This window comes from Protopterus annectens, chromosome 5.part0 (genome assembly GCF_019279795.1).
Source record: "Protopterus annectens isolate FY-2018-M chromosome 5.part0, PAN1.0, whole genome shotgun sequence".
NCBI classification, from domain to species: Eukaryota; Metazoa; Chordata; order Ceratodontiformes; family Protopteridae; genus Protopterus; species Protopterus annectens.
Window position 1 is genome coordinate 1,776,372,557 of NC_056735.1, and position 18,996 is coordinate 1,776,391,552.

At 44.6% G+C, this 18,996-nt stretch overlaps 1 protein-coding gene across 2 annotated transcripts in view; it reads right to left on the reverse strand.

The window, feature by feature from the left end:
* LOC122801896 (solute carrier family 25 member 46-like) overlaps nt 1-18,996 on the reverse strand; it is a gene marked incomplete at its 5' end in the record, with an annotated part of 301,969 nt that overhangs the window by 93,998 nt on the left and 188,975 nt on the right.

Below are 18,996 nucleotides of genomic sequence, written 5' to 3' on the forward strand. Positions count from 1 at the left end.
GGATGACCCCCAAAGAGTAGACACAGCTACTGTGGCCATCCATTAATGACATCTTCTGGGAGTATTTCATGCATTTTTTGAACCCAGAGGGTTTATGTTCCTTGCAATCCTTAGACATTGCAGACACACACGCAAAACCAGAGGGGAGACAGGAAGAGAGAATAAATGAGGACTAGGTCCTCTAACTAAAACGGGCCTAGCCCTGCAGAAGAGTTACACGAGGACTAGGTCCTCTAAGTTAAACGGGCCTAGCCCGGTGTAACAGAAACTAGGTCTTCTAATTTAAACAGACCAAGTATTTAACACAGACACACAGGAAAATATTTGAGATGTCAAAATACAAATTTTTCTGTAACCTACTAAAAGGCAGAAACTAGCAACAGCAATCCTATAAATATCACCTTAGTGGACCCCGCCAAAGACAACAAGTTAACAGTCAACATAGGCCAAAAGGGTCAGAGCAGTACAAATAAATCAATAGGAGCCCCTGTTGATTAAGAGCGGAAAAAACCCCGCCAAAACTAATGCTCTACCTAGGCAAAATGCGCAATGGCGCCTAACTAACTAGCACACAGGATACTAATACTACTATAGTCAAAAAAGTCCATAAGGACAACTTAGGCAAAAGCCTATAAGATAACAACACTAAATATGCAATATCCACTATGAATGTAAAGAATTTGAAAAGGACTTAGCCAGAGCCAAGAGAAGCACATCTGAACTCGTTGACACGGCAAACGAGATCTGGGGATTGCACTGGTGCACCATGGGATACCTGCTTAGCCACGAGCCAACCAGAAGTCTTCCAGCTTGCAAATCGGCCGAGTTGGAGCCGAGGTTGGGCTCCGAACCCATATGAAAAAATGAAGGTGAGAATGGACTACCTAAGATCTTAGGTTATGCAAAAACTTTCAGCACAGATGATAAATTCTGCCATGCAGCAAGAACAGCTGGGAATTGGTAGTATCTATCCAGATACAGTGTCTAACTCAGGTATTATGCTTTAATGTCTGGAATGTTTCACATACTGAGCAATTTAAGATTCTGAAATCACAAGCTCTTTGAATTCCAGCAGCCAGAGTTTCTCAGCTAGAATAAGATTAACATAAATGCATATATGAGCAGCAATTTCAGGATACGCCTAAATTGAGGACTAATACAAGAAAAAGAGATTAAAAAATGAGCAGAAAAAAGGATGTTTTTACCATGGCTAAAACTCTTACTAGAGGAAAGTACAGTTGTGTACACTTACCATAAATGTAGATGTTCGAGTGTATTTACTGTTGCAGTCATTATATTAGGGTAACCTGCTGGCAGGTTGCCCTCAGTTGGCCTGATTAACAAAGTCTTGGGTCTTGCGTCGGTTGCTGTCCCTTCTTCCATGATGTCAGGTCATCAGGGGTATAAAACATGCAGCCGATGCCATTACATCAGTTTTTCTTGCCCCAGATGTCAGGTGCCACCCAAATGGGGAGCAAAATATAAATATATATATATATATATATATATATATATATATATATACATATAAAATAAAAAACACAAAAAATATAAGTAACCAAGACTGCAACAGTGAATACACTCGCATATCTACATTTATGGTAAATGCACATAACTGCACTATGTTCTTTGTGTTTCACTGTTGCAGTCATTACATTTGGGTAGATTCCCAAAGCTATGGTTGGGAGGATGGATTTATACAGCATTAGGACCAGCTATTAGGCCCTGCAGGACAGCAGTGGCAAAGCCAGCTCTGGATTTAGAGAAGAAAAGTAAATGGTAATATTTGGTGAATGTACGAACTGAGCTCCAGGTAGCAGCTTCTAGAATGTCTCTGGTAGGAACACCTCTGAGAAATGCTGTAGAAGTAGATGCAGCACTGGTGGAATGAGATCTGATCCCCTGGGGGATAGTTTTACCATGGTGCATATAGCAAAAAACGAATACAATGGCTTATCCATTTGGAAATATTCTGCTTTGAAATAGCCTTTTCCTCTGCCCCTGCAGCAAATGACACCCGTAGTAGTTCAGATTTTTTTAGGGATTTTGTCCTGTTTAAGTAAAATCTAAGTTGTCTGTGTACATCCAATGAATGCAGAATCCGCTCCCCCTTGTTCTGTGGATTGGGGAAGAAGGTTGGCAAATGGTCTGATTAAGAGCCCCACTGGATACCACCTTAGGCATGAAGGATGAATTGGTCCTGAGAGACACCCTGTCCGCATGAAAAATAATGAAAGGCTCCACTGCCATAAGAGCCTGTAATTCAGAAATCCTTCTTGCTGAAGTGACTGCTAAAAGGAAAGCTGTTTTCCAGGATAGAAATTTTAAGTCTGCAGTGGCAGCTGGCTCGAAAGGAGGGAGAGTGAGTTTCTCCAATACAAAATTGAGGTCCCAGGCAGGGGCTGGAGCTCTCCTGGGCAGTCTTAAGTTTTTGGCCCCTCTGAGATACTGCTTTATCAGAGGATGTGTTCTGTGTTGTAATGAGCTGAAATGGCTGAGACATGGATTTTTATGGAAGAAAAGGACAGGCCCTTGTGAAGCATCTTAGTTAAGTATTATAAAATCTGAGGAATATTGGGCACAGCTGTGCTTATGCCTAGTGATTGATTCCATGCACAGAATCTTTTCCATTTGTCAGCATAATATTTTCTAGTACTAGGCCTTCTCGCCTCCAAAATGACATCCATCACAGGTTTGCTGAGGGATGCTAAGGGTGAATTTAGGTGATTAGCCATGCTGCAAGATTCAATGTTTGGAGATGAGTGTGCAGAATTTGGTTGTTCTGCTGAGACAGTAAGTAAGGTGTCTGAGGCAGGTGCCACGGAGGAAGATGTGACACATTGCGCAGGAGTGGGTACCAGTGTTGGTGAGGCCAGTCTGGAGCAATCAATCATTTTTGGTTTGTCCTGTTTGACTTTTAGTAGAACTTTGGAGAGCAGAGGTGTGGGGGGGGGGGGGGGGCATAGACTGAAAGTTTTTTCCAGCTGAATGATAGAGCATCCAATTTCCACTTTTCAGGCTTTTTTGTGATGAGTTCTTGTGCAGAATTTGTCCAACTGATAGCTCTGGGGTGAGGCAAAAAGATGTATGTCTGGGCTCCCCCATTTGCATGTCAACATGTTGAAAATCCATGGTTCCAGTTTCCATTCATGTGGGTCCATGAGATTTCTGCTTAGTTCGTCTTGCAGAGTATTCAGCTTTTCTGGAAGGAATTGAGCTTATAGTTGTATTTGGTAGGTCAATGCAGTGTTCCACAATGCCATGGCTAGTCTGCAAAGGGGGTAGGAGTGTGTACCCCCCTGCTTGTTTATGTACCACATAACTGTGGTGTTGTCTGCCTTTATCAATAATTGTCCTGGATGAAGGTAGTCCTTGAATGCTGTCAGATCATTCTGTACAGCTAGCATCTCTTTCTGATTGATATGAAGGTGCATTTGATTTGGGCTCCATTTGCCCTGAATGCACTTCCCTGCCAGATGAGCCCCCCAAGCACAGTCTGATGCGTCTGTGGTTAGGGTTTGGGCGGCAGGGGGTGGAGTGAATGGCAGTCCCTTGTTTTGGTGGCAGGCCTCTGCCCACCATAGGAACTCTAGTTGCAGGCACGGTATGACAGGAATCATTGTTTCCAGGCTGTGACAATGTTGACTCCATAAACTTTTTAAGTACCACTGAAGTTTCCTCATATGCAGTCTTGCATATGGAATTAAAAGAATGCCGGAGGCCATGAACCCCAAGGCTTGCAGAATTTGTCTTGTAGTTAAGCAGGGTTTTTGTGGCCACCTGTTTGAAGTAAGTTACTAAATGAATTTGCTTTTCTGGTGTAAGGTAAGCCATCTGGGCAGTTGTATTCAAGCTTGCACCCAGGAATGTAATTTTTTGAGAGGGTACTAGCTGTGATTTTTCGTTTATGGTGTACCCTAGACAAGTTAGAACCCTTTTATAAATGCCAGATGCTTTAGAAGAATGTCCTTGTTTTCTGCCTGAATTAGACAATCGTCCAGTTATGGATATATTTGAATATTTCTTTTCCTGCAAAATGGAATTACTGGAGCCAGGCAGTTTGTGAAGACCCTGGGCGCAGTAGATAAGCCAAAGGGCAGTGCAGAGAACTGGTAATGCAATTAGCCTGCTTTGAAGCGGAGGTATCTTCTGCAAGATTCTCTGATTGGTATATGCAGGTAAGCCCAAGTCTAGAGTTTCCAACCAGGCATCTTTGCCTAGCATACGAAGTAACTGTTGAAGAGTCAGCATCTTGAATTTTGGAATGTCCAGAAATATGTTTAGAGTAGATAAGTCCAGAATTGAATGCCATGACTTGTCTTTTCTGGGTACCAGGAAAAGTCTTCAATAGAAACCTTGTCCCTTTTCCTCTTCTGGTACTGGCTGAATAGTCCCCATGTTCATGAGAGACAGTACTTGTTTCTGGGCCTCTGCCCACTGATTTGGGGGCAGGTCTGGCCATCCGTTTGGAATTGGCAACGTGTGGAAATGAAATCTGTATCCCTGAGATACTATATTTAAAACCCATTTGTCCTGGGTTATAAGTTGCCAGTTTCATGCATGAAGTGCCAGCTTTCCCCCCAAAGGGGCGGCTAAAAGGTAAGTGCTTGGCAAGTGTAGAGGGAAGTCATTGAGACTGTTTACCATAGGGAGGTGCCTTGTTGTTTCCAGATTTGGAGGTGGAGGCACCCCACTGTTTTGTTCTAAAAGCCCCTTGTGAGTGAAACCTGGAGCCTTTGGAATGTCTGGGTTTGACTTGAGTGGCTCTTGAAAGAACTGGAAAGGAGTAGGCCAGTGTCTACTAAATCTAGGAGGTTGCACTTGTAAGAAATCTTTCACAGTTTGCATTGATTTAGCTTTATCTTCCATTTTTTTTTAAAACTTCTTCAGCCTTATTATCAAAGAGATATTCCTGTTGTAAAGGAGTATCCAACAATTTTGCTTTAACATGATCAGGCAGAGTTTGCTCTTTGAGCCAAGCATGCCTTCTTAGCACAGACCCAGTTACAGCAGCCCTGCAAGAGGCCTCCAAAGAATCAAAACCACATTGCAAAGTATGTTTTCCAACTTGTTCAGCTGAATGCAATAAAGCCTGTAAATCCTTATTTTCCACACAGTCAGAAATTAACATCATTTTCTGTTTAAGCAAACCCATGATATGCTGTTGATATTTAAGCATATGAAATTGATAGTTAAAGCCCTGATTGCCAAGGTTGCAGAAGTGTAAACGTTCTTACCCCATCTATCCACCCAGCACCCTGGAATCTCTATCTGAGAGGAGGAGGGAGAGGATTTTTAGCAGGAGAGGCCTTAATGCCCTTGGGACCCTGTGAAATGGTTTCAGGATCTGCAATAGGATTTTTGAAAAGGAATTTGTGGGAGTCAGGAAAGTACAGTTTTGTACCTACCATAAATGTAGATGTTCGAGGATTCCCTTGCTGCAGTCCTGACTATTGGGTATAGTCCGCGTCCCAGTCGGCCCGAATACCAGAGTATAAGGCTGACGTCGGTCATGGCGCCTTAGACTGACGTCAGTACGTCAGGGTACTAATGCGCATGACCGACGTCATTTCCTCAGTCTTTTCTTGCCCCAGATGTCAGAAGACCCAAAAAGACAAGTCCCAAAAACAACCTGCACCAAAAACATGTACAATATATACAACAATATATACAAAAATATAAGCATGTAAAGGCACCTACACAACCACCCTGAAACACAGAGGGGAAAGGAGGGAGGGTAAATTGGACTGCAGCAAGGGAATCCTCGAACATCTACATTTATGGTAGGTACAAAACTGTACTATGTTCTTCGTCTTCCCTTGCTGCAGTCCTGACTATTGGGTAGAATCCCAAAGCAGAGGTAAGGGAGGCTGGCAAATTATAAAGTAGCAGGAGCTGACAACATGCCTTGTAAAACAGCTGTGGCAAAACCAGCCCTAGTCTTAGAGTATACAGGCAGGTGATAATGCCTAGAGAAAGTATGCACTGAACTCCAAGTAGCTGCTTCCAGAATATCCTTAGTTGCCACCCCCCTTAGAAATGCTGTTGAAGTGGCAGTAGCCCTAGTGGAATGAGGCCTAATCCCAGCTGGAACCTCTTTGCCATGATGGGAATAACAAAATGCAATGCAAAAGCCAATCCACCTAGAAATAGTTTGTTTTGACACAGGCTTGCCCTGTGAACTCAAAGCAAAAGAAACAAGTAACTGCTGAGACTGCCTAAAATTCTTAGTCCTGCTCAAATAATAACGCAATTGCCTGTGTACATCTAAAGTGTGCAAAATCTTTTCCCCTTTATTTTGAGGATCTGCAAAAAACGTAGGCAAATGAATAGATTGGTTTAAAGCCACACTAGAAACCACCTTAGGCATAAAGGAAGGATTAGTACGTAATGATACCCTGTCCTTATGGAAAATCAAAAAGGGGTCTACTGCCATAAGGGCCTGCAACTCAGACACCCTTCTTGCAGAAGTAATAGCCAACAGAAAAGCAGTCTTCCATGACAAATATTTCAATTCAGCAGTAGCTGCAGGCTCAAAAGGTTGTAGAGTAAGTTTTTCCAACACAAAATTGAGATCCCAAGCAGGAGTAGGAGCTCTACGTGGGGGTCTTATATTCTTTGCCCCTCTAAGAAACTGCTTGAACAAAGGATGCGAAAACAAAGGTGGGTCACAATCATAGTGAGCTGAAATTGCTGCAGCATGAATCTTTATGGAAGAGAAGGACAAACCTTTGTCCAATAATTCAGTAAGATATTGAAGAACCACACTCAAATTAGGCTCTGAAATCTCCAAATTCTTTGCTGTACTCCAAAATAAAAACCTCTTCCATTTTTCTGCGTACACTCTCCTAGTACTAGGCCTTCTAGCTTCCATAATCACATTTAAAACTTGTTGAGGAAGCAGAGACCTGCTGTGCTTCAACACAGAATATGCCAAGCTGTGAGATGAAGAGATTGAAGCTTGACATTGAGCAGATGACCGTCCTTCTGAGATAACAGATGAGGAATCAGAGGTAAAGGCCATGGAGGCGTCTTTACAAGACTCCGTAGAAGTGGGTACCAGTGTTGCCGAGGCCAATCTGGAGCTATCAAAATCATCCTTGGCCTGTCTTGTCTGACCTTTAATAATACCTTTGGAAGAAGAGGCAGAGGTGGAAAGGCATAGACATGAAGGTTTTTCCAACTGAAAGACAGAGCATCCACTTTCCAAGCTGTGTGATGAAACCCCTTTGTGCAATACTTTGGCAGCTGGTGGTTTAGTGGAGAAGCGAACAGATCTATGTCTGGAGTTCCCCATGACACTGTCAATTTCTGAAATACATGAAGATCCAGTTTCCACTCGTGGGGATCCATGATTTGTCTGCTTAATACATCTGCTAGGGAGTTCTGTGCTCCTGGCAGAAACCTTGCCTGAAGAGTCAGTTGCAGGCTCAACGCAGTCTCCCATAAAATCATTGCTTGCCTGCATAGAGGATAAGAATGAGTTCCCCCTTGCTTGTTGATGTACCACATGACAGTTGTGTTGTCTGTTAGAATCAACACCTGCCCTGGAAGAAGTAACTCCTTGAAAGCCATCAATGCAAACTGGACTGCTAACATCTCCTTCATGTTGATATGTAGATGCTGTAGTCTGGCAGGCCACTTGTCTTGTATCCACTTTCCATTTAGATGAGCTCCCCAAGCAGTGTCCGAGGCATCTGTCGTTAAAATCTGACTCGCCTCTGGCCGGGTCACAGAGAGTCCCTTGTTTAGGTGACATTCCTGAGCCCACCACAAGAATTCCTTTTGAAGGCAAGGTATTATGTGAATGACAGTGTCGAAATCTTGGCAGTGCTGTGTCCATACATTTTGAGATACCATTGCAGCTTCCTCATATGCAGTTTGGCATTGGGAAGCACCAGAATACAAGATGCCATGAACCCTAATGCTTGAAGGACTGTCCTTGCAGTCAGCACGGACTGATGAGATAGTTGATGGAAGTAAAGTGACAGACTCTTTTGTTTGTCCGGGGTTAAAAAGGCCATCTGGGCTGCTGTATTCAGTCTCACACCCAGAAAGCACATGTCTTGAGAGGGTACTAGACTGGACTTTATTTCGTTCACAGAATACCCTAGGCATCTTAGCACTGCTATGACATATTCCAGATGCTGTAGAAGGTCTTCCTTTTCTTGAGCCAGAATCAGGCAGTCGTCCAAGTAAGGATAGATCTGAATGCCTTGAAGCCTGAAGTAAGCTATCACTGGAGCCAGAACCTTTGTGAATACTCTGGGCGCAGTAGATAAGCCAAAGGGCAATGCAGAGAACTGATAATGAAAATCTCCAGCTCGAAACCGCAGATACTTTCTGCAACTTAGCCTTATAGGCACATGAAGGTAAGCTTCCTTGAGATCCAAAGTTACCATCCAGTGATCCTTGCCCAGCAGAGGTAACAGTTGCTGTAACGTCAACATCTTGAACTTGGGAATGTCCAGATAAGTGTTGAGGATAGATAAATCCAAAATTGGTCTCCACGTGTTCCCCTTCTTTGGTACTAGGAACAGGCGAGAATAAAATCCGAAGCCCCTTTCTGTTACAGGGACTGGCTGAATGGCCCCTATCTGGAGTAACTGAGAAACTTGCCTGTGAGCCTCTTTTCTTTGTGGAGGAGGAACATCTGGCATGCCTTTGAAAGGGGGCATTGTGTGGAAATAAAATCTGTAACCGTGATGAATGATATCCAGCACCCATCTGTCTTGAGTGATTAAATCCCAATTTTCTTTGAAAAGAGACAATCTTCCTCCCAAAGGAGCTGCCAGACGAGAATCCACTGGCAGCTGAAAAGGCAGGTCATTGGTTCTGCTTACGAAAGGACTGACCCCTGCCCTCACCAGAAGTCTGAGCAGGTGAACTGTCTGATCTAGGCCTAAACGAACCTTGAGCCCTGCCCCTACCACGTCTAGACCTACCCCTAGACTGGGAACCATAAGCAGGATATATCCACCCCTTAGCAGGCCAATTTCTACTAAACTTCGGAGGCTGCACCTGCAAAAAATCTTTAACAGTCTGCATAGACTTAGCTTTGTCCTCCATTTTCTTTAAAACTGCTTCCACAGGCGGTCCAAACAACACATCAGACTGTAAAGGAGCATCCAAAATCCTGGTCTTAACATGCTCAGCTAAATTCTGATCCTTCAACCAGGCATGTCTGCGAAGAACAGAACTAGTAGCAGCCACCCTCGAGGAGGCCTGAACCGCATCAAAACCACACTGCAAAGAATGCTTACCCACTTGTTCAGACACATGAACCAAATCCAGCAATTCTTTACACTCAATACCTTCCGCCAAAGCATCCACCTTAGATTTCAATTGTGAAAGGAGATAATTCTGATATTTCAGCATATGAAACTGACAATTCAACGCCCTCATGGCTAGAGTGGAAGAAGTATATACTTTCTTACCCCACCTATCCAAAGCCCTTGCCTCTTTATCAGAGGGTACAGGATTTTTAACCACAGAAGCTTTAACACCTTTAGGCCCCTGAGAAACAGTTTCTGGGTCCACCCTAGGACTCTTAAACAAATACTTATGAGCTTCGGGCACCCTATAATACCTATCAGGCTTAACAGGAGCAGGAGGCAAGGAATCAGGGTTCAGGGAAGCCTCTGCAAAAACATCCTCCACCACATTCAACACAGGAGGAATAGCTAAGGGCCTATGCTGGGGTAAAAACAAGAATTCCCTAAGTCTTTTCCTGGAATCAGAGTAATCCTGGCCTTCCCATTTAAAGTGCTCCCTCATGGAGTGAAGAGTCTCTGAAAATGAAAAATCCTCAGGAGGAGAAGCTGTAGGAGTGGAATCATCCACATCAGAATCAGAATAAGTAGGAAACTCTTGCAAGTCTTCCACAGAAGACTCTGAAGCCTGTGAACACTGTTCAAAACTATCAAACTCCTGTTCCACCCTAGGCCTCTTATCAGGCGGGGCATAGAACCTCTAATCAGAGTAATCAAATCTTCTGCCATTTTAAGCATATGTTTCTTAGGCACAGAGCCCGAAATGCTAGGAGAAGCCCCACAGAAGCTGAACTTGGCCTACCTCTAAAAGAAGCTTTGGCAACAGAAGGAGAGGCCCTAACTACCTTGGGAAGAGAGGGAAGAACAGTTACCTGAGAAGCCCCCTCAGCCTGGCCTACCTCCTGAGAGGGCACATCCTGTAACAGTAAAGTATCTGCCTGAGACTCCATAGAGACTCCTGGCAAAACCTCTGGCTCCCCTGAGCCTTCCAAAGAACCGACGTCCGGGACTGCCGGTTCCTCACCCCTAGGCTTCACTGTTTTGTCCTTGCGCTTCTTGGATGAAGCGGGCATCGGAGCATCCAACGGCATATTATAATTGCAACGCTTCCCAAACACTAGCCTAGCACAATCAAGTCTCCCCTTAATAGTGCGCTTGTTAAATCTAGCACAAGAGCGGCAACCAACAACGTCGTGCTCAGGCCCTAAACAAGGTATACACAATGTATGATAATCCCTATGCGGTATCTGCTTCCCACAAGAAATACAGTTATTCACTTTTTCTGACATCCGGTTAAATACTGAGGCAAGAAAAAACCAAAATGTTCTAACGGGTTACTTAGCCAACTCTGTTTCGGTCTGAAACTCCGGTTTCGGAAAATCTCAGAACGCCAACCTGCACTCGCAAAATTGCTTCTGCATCGGACCATGCGGCAAAAAAGACTGAGGAAATGACGTCGGTCATGCGCATTAGTACCCTGACGTACTGACGTCAGTCTAAGGCGCCATGACCGACGTCAGCCTTATACTCTGGTATTCGGGCCGACTGGGACGCGGACTATACCCAATAGTCAGGACTGCAGCAAGGGAAGACGAAGAACATCCCTGTAGTATCTGTCTGGCTTACATGGAGCCGGAGGCAGAGAATCAGGAGCCATACTAGATTCTGAAAAAACATAATCAACAATGTCTAGGACAGGAGGTATAGCCAAAGGCCTATGCTGAGGAAGAAGAAGAAATCCCCAATTCTTTTTAGATTCAGAGAAATCCTGACTTTCCCAGTGGAAATGTTCCCTTAAGGTATGTAAAGTTTCCCCAAAAGAATAATCCTCAGTGGGAGAAGCAGAAGGAATGGAATCTTCTGCATCAGAGTCCTCATAAGTAGGTAGAGGCAAATCCTGTTCATTAGAAGAGTCAGAAAAAATAGAATTCTGTTCAGAAGTTTCAAAATCAATGTCTTGCCTAGGCCTCTTGGAAGGAGGGGGTTGACTACCCCTGATCAGAGTAATTAAATCTTCAGCCATTTTGATCATTTGTTTTTTAGGCATAGGGACCTGCACATGCGTCGGTCTTTTAGACATAAATTTAGATATTGGCCTTAGTTTTGAAGATGGCGTTGGTCTAATATACAAATCTGTAGGCCTGAAAACACCCTCAGAAGTCGGTGCCTGCACAGCAGCTCCGGACCCATCTAAGGTAGAGACAGCCGCGGGTTCCATAACGGAAGCATCTTGCGGCATACCGGACTCCAAATGGGTCTAAGTAGAGGCCTGCGAATCAGAAGTAGCGGGTATCGGGCTGCAAAAGCGCCTCACTGAGTACCGGCGAACTGGCGACTGGCTTAGGAGAAGCGTCGTCAGTTTTGGACCTCGACGGCCTGTCTCTGTCTTTTTCTTTGCGCTTTTTAGGTATTCCGGTAGTCGGATTGCTAACCGACGACATTTCTGGATAATTAAATCATGAACCAAAATATTTAGAAGCAAAACTATACCGACGTTTAATAGTGTGTTGATTAAATATAGCACAAAACCGACAGCAAGGTACGTTATGATCAGTGCCTAGCCAAGGAATATAGTACAAATGAAAATCCTTATGAGGTATTTGCTTCCCACAAGTAATGCAATTATTAACTTTTACTGACATCGGTAAGGAGCAAGAAAAGTTTCAACGGGTACTTAGCTTTTAGTTGAAGACTTCGGTTCCGAAACTCGAAAATGAAAATTTCAGGAGTCGGCCGACCAGCACTTGCAAACTGCTTCTGCTTCGGGCACCGCGTGGCAAGAAAGACTGATGTAATGGCATCAGCTGCATGTTTTATACCCCTGATGACCTGACATCATGGAAGAAGGGACAGCAACCGACGCAGTTCCCAAGACTTTGTTAATCAGGCCGACTGAGGCAACCTGCCAGCAGATTACCCTAATGTAATGACTGCAACAGTGAAACACGAAGAACATCGTTAACCCGTGTTATACAGATAACATAGCAATGCAAATCTAAAAGGACAGTGGATATTAAAGCTTCCTTGCACATTGAAGTCTGAACCCTTTTAATTCAGATGATCCAGATTCAAGAAGCAACCCGAGTGCAGGAGGAGCTAGTGAGGGGAGCCGAGATGAATGGTAGCAGCTGGTTTGTCCTATCAGGGGAGGTGGGGTGTAAGCAAGGCAGACTTAAACACTTATTTATTGGTCACTACAGGAGGCTGGTGATTAGTGAACAGCAAGACAGGTCAGTCCTTGTGCATGTGCACATGAAGCAGTGTGCAAATCACTGTAGCTATAACCCTGGAATATGTCGGTGCATACATGTGCCATGGTTGATACTCTGTGCCTGTCTTGGCAGTGTGCATAACAGGCACACAAGGGGTGGGATTAGGGTAGAATTAGAAAAATTCCTCCCTTTACTAGTGTGTATGATGTGGGCTGTCAGGGCTGCCTTGTAGTTCCCCAGCTTAGAGATAATCAAGTTCTTACCTTAAACAGATGCAGACCTGGTCTGGATGGAAAGGTTCCCTCATGATGTTGGGAATGGGACAGCGCTGGTATGTAATCTAGTAGAGAGCACGGGAAATATAATGGAGCTGCATGGATGCCTGAACCCTCAAATCACCTATCAACTTATGAGAGAATAAAATGGCTCAGAGGAAGGTGCTAAAGGTTGGCAAAAATGATGAGGGAGAAAAGTGCATTTAAAAATGATATCACAAATGTTCACACTGTCCAGTTATTAGCCCATGATCCTATTCTGGCAAACCTAGTAAAGTACAGTTGTGTACACTTACCATAAATGTAGATGTTCGAGTGTCTTCACTGTTGCAGTCATCACTGTAGGTTTCTCCCTTGCCGGCAGGCAGTCCTCGGTCGGCCAGAATCCCAAAGTCTGGGTCCGGCGTCGGCTGCTCAGCCATGCTCCCTGACGTCAGAGCGCCAGGAGTACAAAGCTGGCAGCCGACGCCATGTTCTCCAGTTTTTCTTGCCCCAGATGTCAGGTGTTCCAAAATGAGTGTAACCCCATACCCTTTGCAAATACACCTCAGAAGAAGGGTGAAGAAGGGAACCACACAAAAGAAAAAATAAGAGGGGACAGGAGGGAGGGTAACCCAGACTGCAACAGTGAAGACACTCTAACATCTACATTTATGGTAAGTGTACACAACTGTACTATGTTCATCGTGATTCACTGTTGCAGTCATCACTGTAGGGTTGAATCCCAAAACAGAAAAGAAGGGATGTGGTCATAAAGTAGAGGGGGCGGCTAAAAGGCCCTGCAAGACTGCAGAAGCAAAGCCTGCCCTAGACTTAGAGTAGAGAGGTAGATTGTAGTGCTTAGAAAAAGTATGCACTGAACTCCAAGTTGCAGCTTCCAAAAAGTCTTTGGTAAGAACTCCCCTGAGGAAAGCAGCTGAAGTGGCAGCAGCCCTGGTAGAGTGAGTCCTAATACTCCCTGGGATTTGATTTCCATGGTGTGAATAGCAAAATCTGATTCCATGAGCAATCCATTTAGAAATGGTCTGTTTTGAAATGGCTTTGCCTTGGGAACTTGAAGCATAAGAAACAAATAATTGCACTGATTTCTTGAGGTCCTTGGTTCTGTCCAGGTAAAAACGTAGTTGTCTGTGTACATCCAAGGAATGCAAGATCCTTTCCCCCCTATTTTGAGGACTGGGGAAAAAAGTTGGCAGGTGAATAGTTTGATTTAAAGCCACCTTGGAAACCACCTTAGGCATGAAAGTAGGATTAGTCCTTAAAGACACCCTGTCTTGGTGAAAAATAATATAAGGGTCCACAGCCATGAGAACTTGCAACTCCGAAACTCTCCTGGCAGAGGTCAGAGCTAACAGGATGGCTGTCTTCCATGATAAAAACTTGATGTCAGATGTGGCAGCAGGCTCAAAAGGAGGTAAGGTGAGTTTTTCCAAAACATAGTTGAGATCCCAGGCAGGAATTGGTGATCTAGGTGGCCTTAAATTTTTAGCTCCTCTGAGAAACTGTCTCATGAGCTGATGGGAAAAGATTGGAGGGTCTGTATTATAATGAGCAGAGATAGCAGAAGCATGTATCTTTATGGAAGAGAAGGAGAGACCCTTATGTAATAGGTCTGTCAGGTAAAGTAAAATCAGAGGAATATTAGGAATAAGAGGATCCGAATCCTGAGTCTGCATCCAGGTGCAAAATCTTTTCCATTTTCCTGCATAAGATTTTCTAGTGCTAGGACGTCTGGATTCTAAAATGACATCCATAACCTGCTTGGGTAGGAGAGAATGAATCATAGACCCTGGATTAGCCGGGCAGCCAGGCTGAGAGTTTTGACATGAGAGTGCAGAACCTGACCCTGGTGTTGGGACAGAAGGTTCGGAGTCTGAGGTAAAACCCAAGGGGGCTACTGAGAAAGGTTTTTCAGTGTTGGGTACCAAAACTGTCGAGGCCAATTTGGGGCCAGTAAAATTATCATCTTGGGCTTGTCCTGCTTCACCCATGGAAGAAGAGGTTGAGGCGGGAAGGCATACCCTGGGAGGTTTCTCCAACTGAATGATAGTGCATCCACTTTCCATGCTAGTTCGTGGAATGCCCTTGTGCAAAAAATCTGTAGTTGATGATTGAGGTGGGATGCAAAAAGATCTATGTGCGGGCATCCCCAGACTGCTGTAATCATCTTGAATATTTCTGTGTCCAGCATCCACTCGTGTGGGTCTGACAGGCTCCTGCTCAGACTGTCTACCAGGACGTTTTGTTTCCCTGGTAGATACTGAGCTTGTAGGTCCACTTTGCAAGCTAGAGCTGTGTTCCATAGATTCATGGCTAGTCTGAAAAGGGGGTAGGAGTGCGAACCCCCTTGCTTGTTTATGTACCACATAACTGTGGTGTTGTCTGTCCGTATCAGTAGTTGTCCTGGTTGTAGCAGATTCCTGAAGGCCAATAGAGCATTCTGAACAGCTAACATTTCCTTTAAATTGATATGCAGGTGCTTCTGATCCTTTGTACAAAGGCCATGCAGACATTTTCCCTGCAAATGGGCTCCCCATGCGTAATCTGAGGCGTCCGTGGTTAGTATCTGGCTGGCTGGAGGCAGACTGAAAGCTTTCCCTTTGTTTTGAATACATGCCTTGGTCCACCAAACGAATTCCTTTTGTAGACAAGGCAGGATGGTGATCAGTGTGTCTAGACTGTGGCAATGCTGGGACCATACACTTTTTAGGTACCACTGTATTTTCCTCATGCGTAGTCTTGCATATGGTACGAAGAGAATGCAGGAGGCCATGTAACCCAGAGCCTGTAGAAATTTCCTTGCAGATAACTGAGTTAGAGACGCCAAGGTTTTGAAAGTTGAAGCCAGCTGTAATTGTTTTTCGGATGTCAGAAATGCCATCCGAGTTGTTGTGTTCAGAAGAGCACCCAGAAAAGTTATCTGTTGTGAGGATGTCAAATTTGACTTTTTTATGTTCACAGTGAATCCCAGGAACTTGAGAAGATTCTGAACAAATTCTAGATGCTGGAGTAAGACATCCTTGCTATCTGCTTGAATAAGACAGTCGTCCAGATAAGGGTAAACTTGAATTCCCTTGAGTCTGCAATAAGCTACTACTGGTGCCAGGCATTTGGTGAAGACCCTGGGCGCAGTAGATAATCCAAAGGGCAGCGCAGAGAATTGATAGTGCCTCGATCCAGCCTTGAACCTGAGGTATTTTCTGCACTCCTGCCTGATGGGAATGTGTAAATAAGCCTCCTTTAATTCCAAAGTTACCATCCATGCATTTTTGCTCAGCATTGGAAGTAGCTGCTGTAGAGTAAGCATCTTGAATTTTGGTATCTCGAGAAAAGTGTTCAAGACTGACAGATCCAGGATGGGTCTCCATGAATTTTGCTTTCTGGGGACTAGAAAGAGCCTTGAGTAAAAACCTTGTCCCATTTCTGAAAGTGGAACCAGTTCTACGGCCTTCATAGCCAAGAGGGCTTCCACCGGGTTTAAGGCCTCTAACCATTGATGTTTTGGTAGATCCTGCCATCCGCTTGGTCTTGGTAGGGTATGAAAATGGAATCAGTAACCTCTTGAAACCACATCCAGAACCCACTTGTCTTGGGTTATGCAAGTCCAATTTAGGTGAAAAAGAGAGAGTTTTCCTCCGAGAGGGGCTTCCAGGCAAGAAGTTCCTGCAGCCCAGCAGAGGGAGTCATTGAGCCTGTTTTCTATGAGCTTGAGATCTGTCCTCTCCACCTCTAGGGGTGGAAGCAGTCCACTGTCTTGATCTGTAGGAGGTCTGTGTTTGGGGCCTTCCTCTGGAGCGTCTGTATCTACCCCTCTGAGGCCTGTCTGAATTGGGAAAGGACCAATTTTTAGTAGGCCAATTCCTACTAAATCTGGGGGGCTGTACTTGTAAGAAATCCTTAACCGTTTGCATGGATTTTGCCTTGTCCTCCATCTTCTTTATCACCTCTTCAGCCTTAGATCCAAACAAAACATTACGCTGAACAGGAGCATCCAGTAACTTAGCTTTTACTTGATCCGGCAAGTTTTGTTCCTTTAACCAAGCATGTCTTCTAATGACTGTGCCAGAGGCAGCAGCCCTACAAGAAGCCTCCAAGGCATCAAAACCACAATGTAAACCATGCTTCCCTACTTGTTCAGTGGCATGCATTAAATCATGTAATTCCTTATTATCTGCACAAGCGGAAATGGAAGTTAGCTTTTGTTTCAAAACGGGCAATAGAAATTGCTGGTATTTCAGCATATGAAATTGACAGTTTAAAGCCCTAATAGATAAAGTTGCAGAAGTGTAAACTTTTTTGCCCCATCTCTCTAAAGCTCTGGAATCCTTCTCTGTGGGAATGGGGTTTTTAGCAGAAGCGGCCTTAACCCCCTCAGGGCCCTGAGAAATGGTTTCAGGATCAGCAGTAGGATTCTTGTATAAAAACTGGTGGGAATCAGGAACCCTATAATGTCTGTCTGGCTTAACAGAAGCTGAAGGAAAAGAGTCGGGAGTTAAGTTAGCCTCAGAAAAGGCATCATCCACAATATCCAAAATAGGAGGAATAGCCAGGGGTCTATGTTGGGGAAGAAGAAGAAAATCCCCAAGTCTTTTCTTAGATTCCGAATACTCCTGTCCTTCCCAGTGAAAATGTTCCCTCATTTCATGTAAAGTTTCCCCAAATGAAAAATCCTCAGGGGGAGAAGCTGAAGGAACGGATTCCTCAGCATCAGAATCCTCATAAGGAGGGAAAGAATAATCCTGGTCAGAAGAAGACACTGAAGAAACAGAAGCCTGATCAGAAGAGTCATAATACAATTCCTGCCTTGGCCTTTTATCTGGAGGGGGATGTGAACCCCTAATCATAGTAAGTAAGTCCTCCGCCATCTTAAGTAACTGTTTCTGAGACTTGGTTCCCGGATCAGAAGAGGCCTGGGCTGTAGTCTTTGATTTGGAAGGAGTCTTTGCCTTTGTCTTTGGCTTTGCCTTTATCAGAAGCTGTGGAGGCCTAAAAACCCCCTCGGAAGCCGGTACCTGCACAGCGGCTCCGGACCCATCCGAAGGAGCATTGTCCGAAGGTCCTGCAACTGAAATATTCAAAGGCCTAGTTGGCTCCTCGTGGGAGTCCGTTTCGGCCATCGGTTCCGAAATGGCCGATGACAGGGGCTGCAAAAGCGCCTCACTGACGACGGCCGAACCTGAAGCTGGCTCTGCTTGTACAACGTCGTCTGTTTTGGACCTCGGAGGCCTGTCTTTATCCTTGCGTCGTTTGTGAACTCCTGTAGTCGGAAGCGTGTCAGACAACATTTTGTAATTAAATCGCTTACCGAAGTAATGAAATGCAAAATCGTACCTTCGTTTAATCGTACGTTGATTAAATCTAGCGCAAAACCGACAACTAGCTACATCGTGGTCAGGGCCTAAGCAAGGAATACAGTAAGAATGAAAATCCTTATGAGGTATTTGCTTCCCACAAGAAATACAATTATTAACTTTTTCTGACATTGGACTGGAGCAAGAAAAAAGTTTCCCCAACGGGGTACTTAGCTTTGAGTAGAAGAAGAAAGTCTTCGGACTGAAGTACTTAAGAAAAAATTGTCAGGAGTCAGCCAACCGGCACTTGCGAACTGCTTTTACCGCACGGCAAGAAAGACTGGAGAACATGGCGTCGGCTGCCAGCTTTGTACTCCTGGCGCTCTGACGTCAGGAAGCATGGCTGAGCAGCCGACGCCGGACCCAGACTTTGGGATTCTGGCCGACCGAGGACTGCCTGCCGGCAGGGGAGAACCCTACAGTGATGACTGCAACAGTGAAACACGATGAACATCTACACCAAACCTCAGGAAGTATGCACGAACCAACAAATGTAGAATGCCAGTTTGCAAAAGAACTCTGTATATGTAAATTCTGAAAACGAAATACCCAAGACTTAGGATGGTAGAAATATAACACTGGAGTATATACTGTGTGAGTTACTCGATTTACTCACTGTAACCTTGCATCTTTGATAAGGCATTCCACCAGCAGGTTCTGCATTACCCCCTCAGCATTCTAAGAGACAGAGGAGCACCAATCATTCTAATCTAGGCCATTTCTGAAGGCCATCCAAGGAAAAGTGGGAGTGTTGGGAAGGACTTCTGCCAGAGTGTCAAAGGTGCAAGGTTATAGTTAGTACATCCCATAACAAATGTATTTTATTCTAAGACACTCTAGCAGCAAGGCCCACCAAAAACAAGAGCCCTTTTTAGTGTTCCCACAC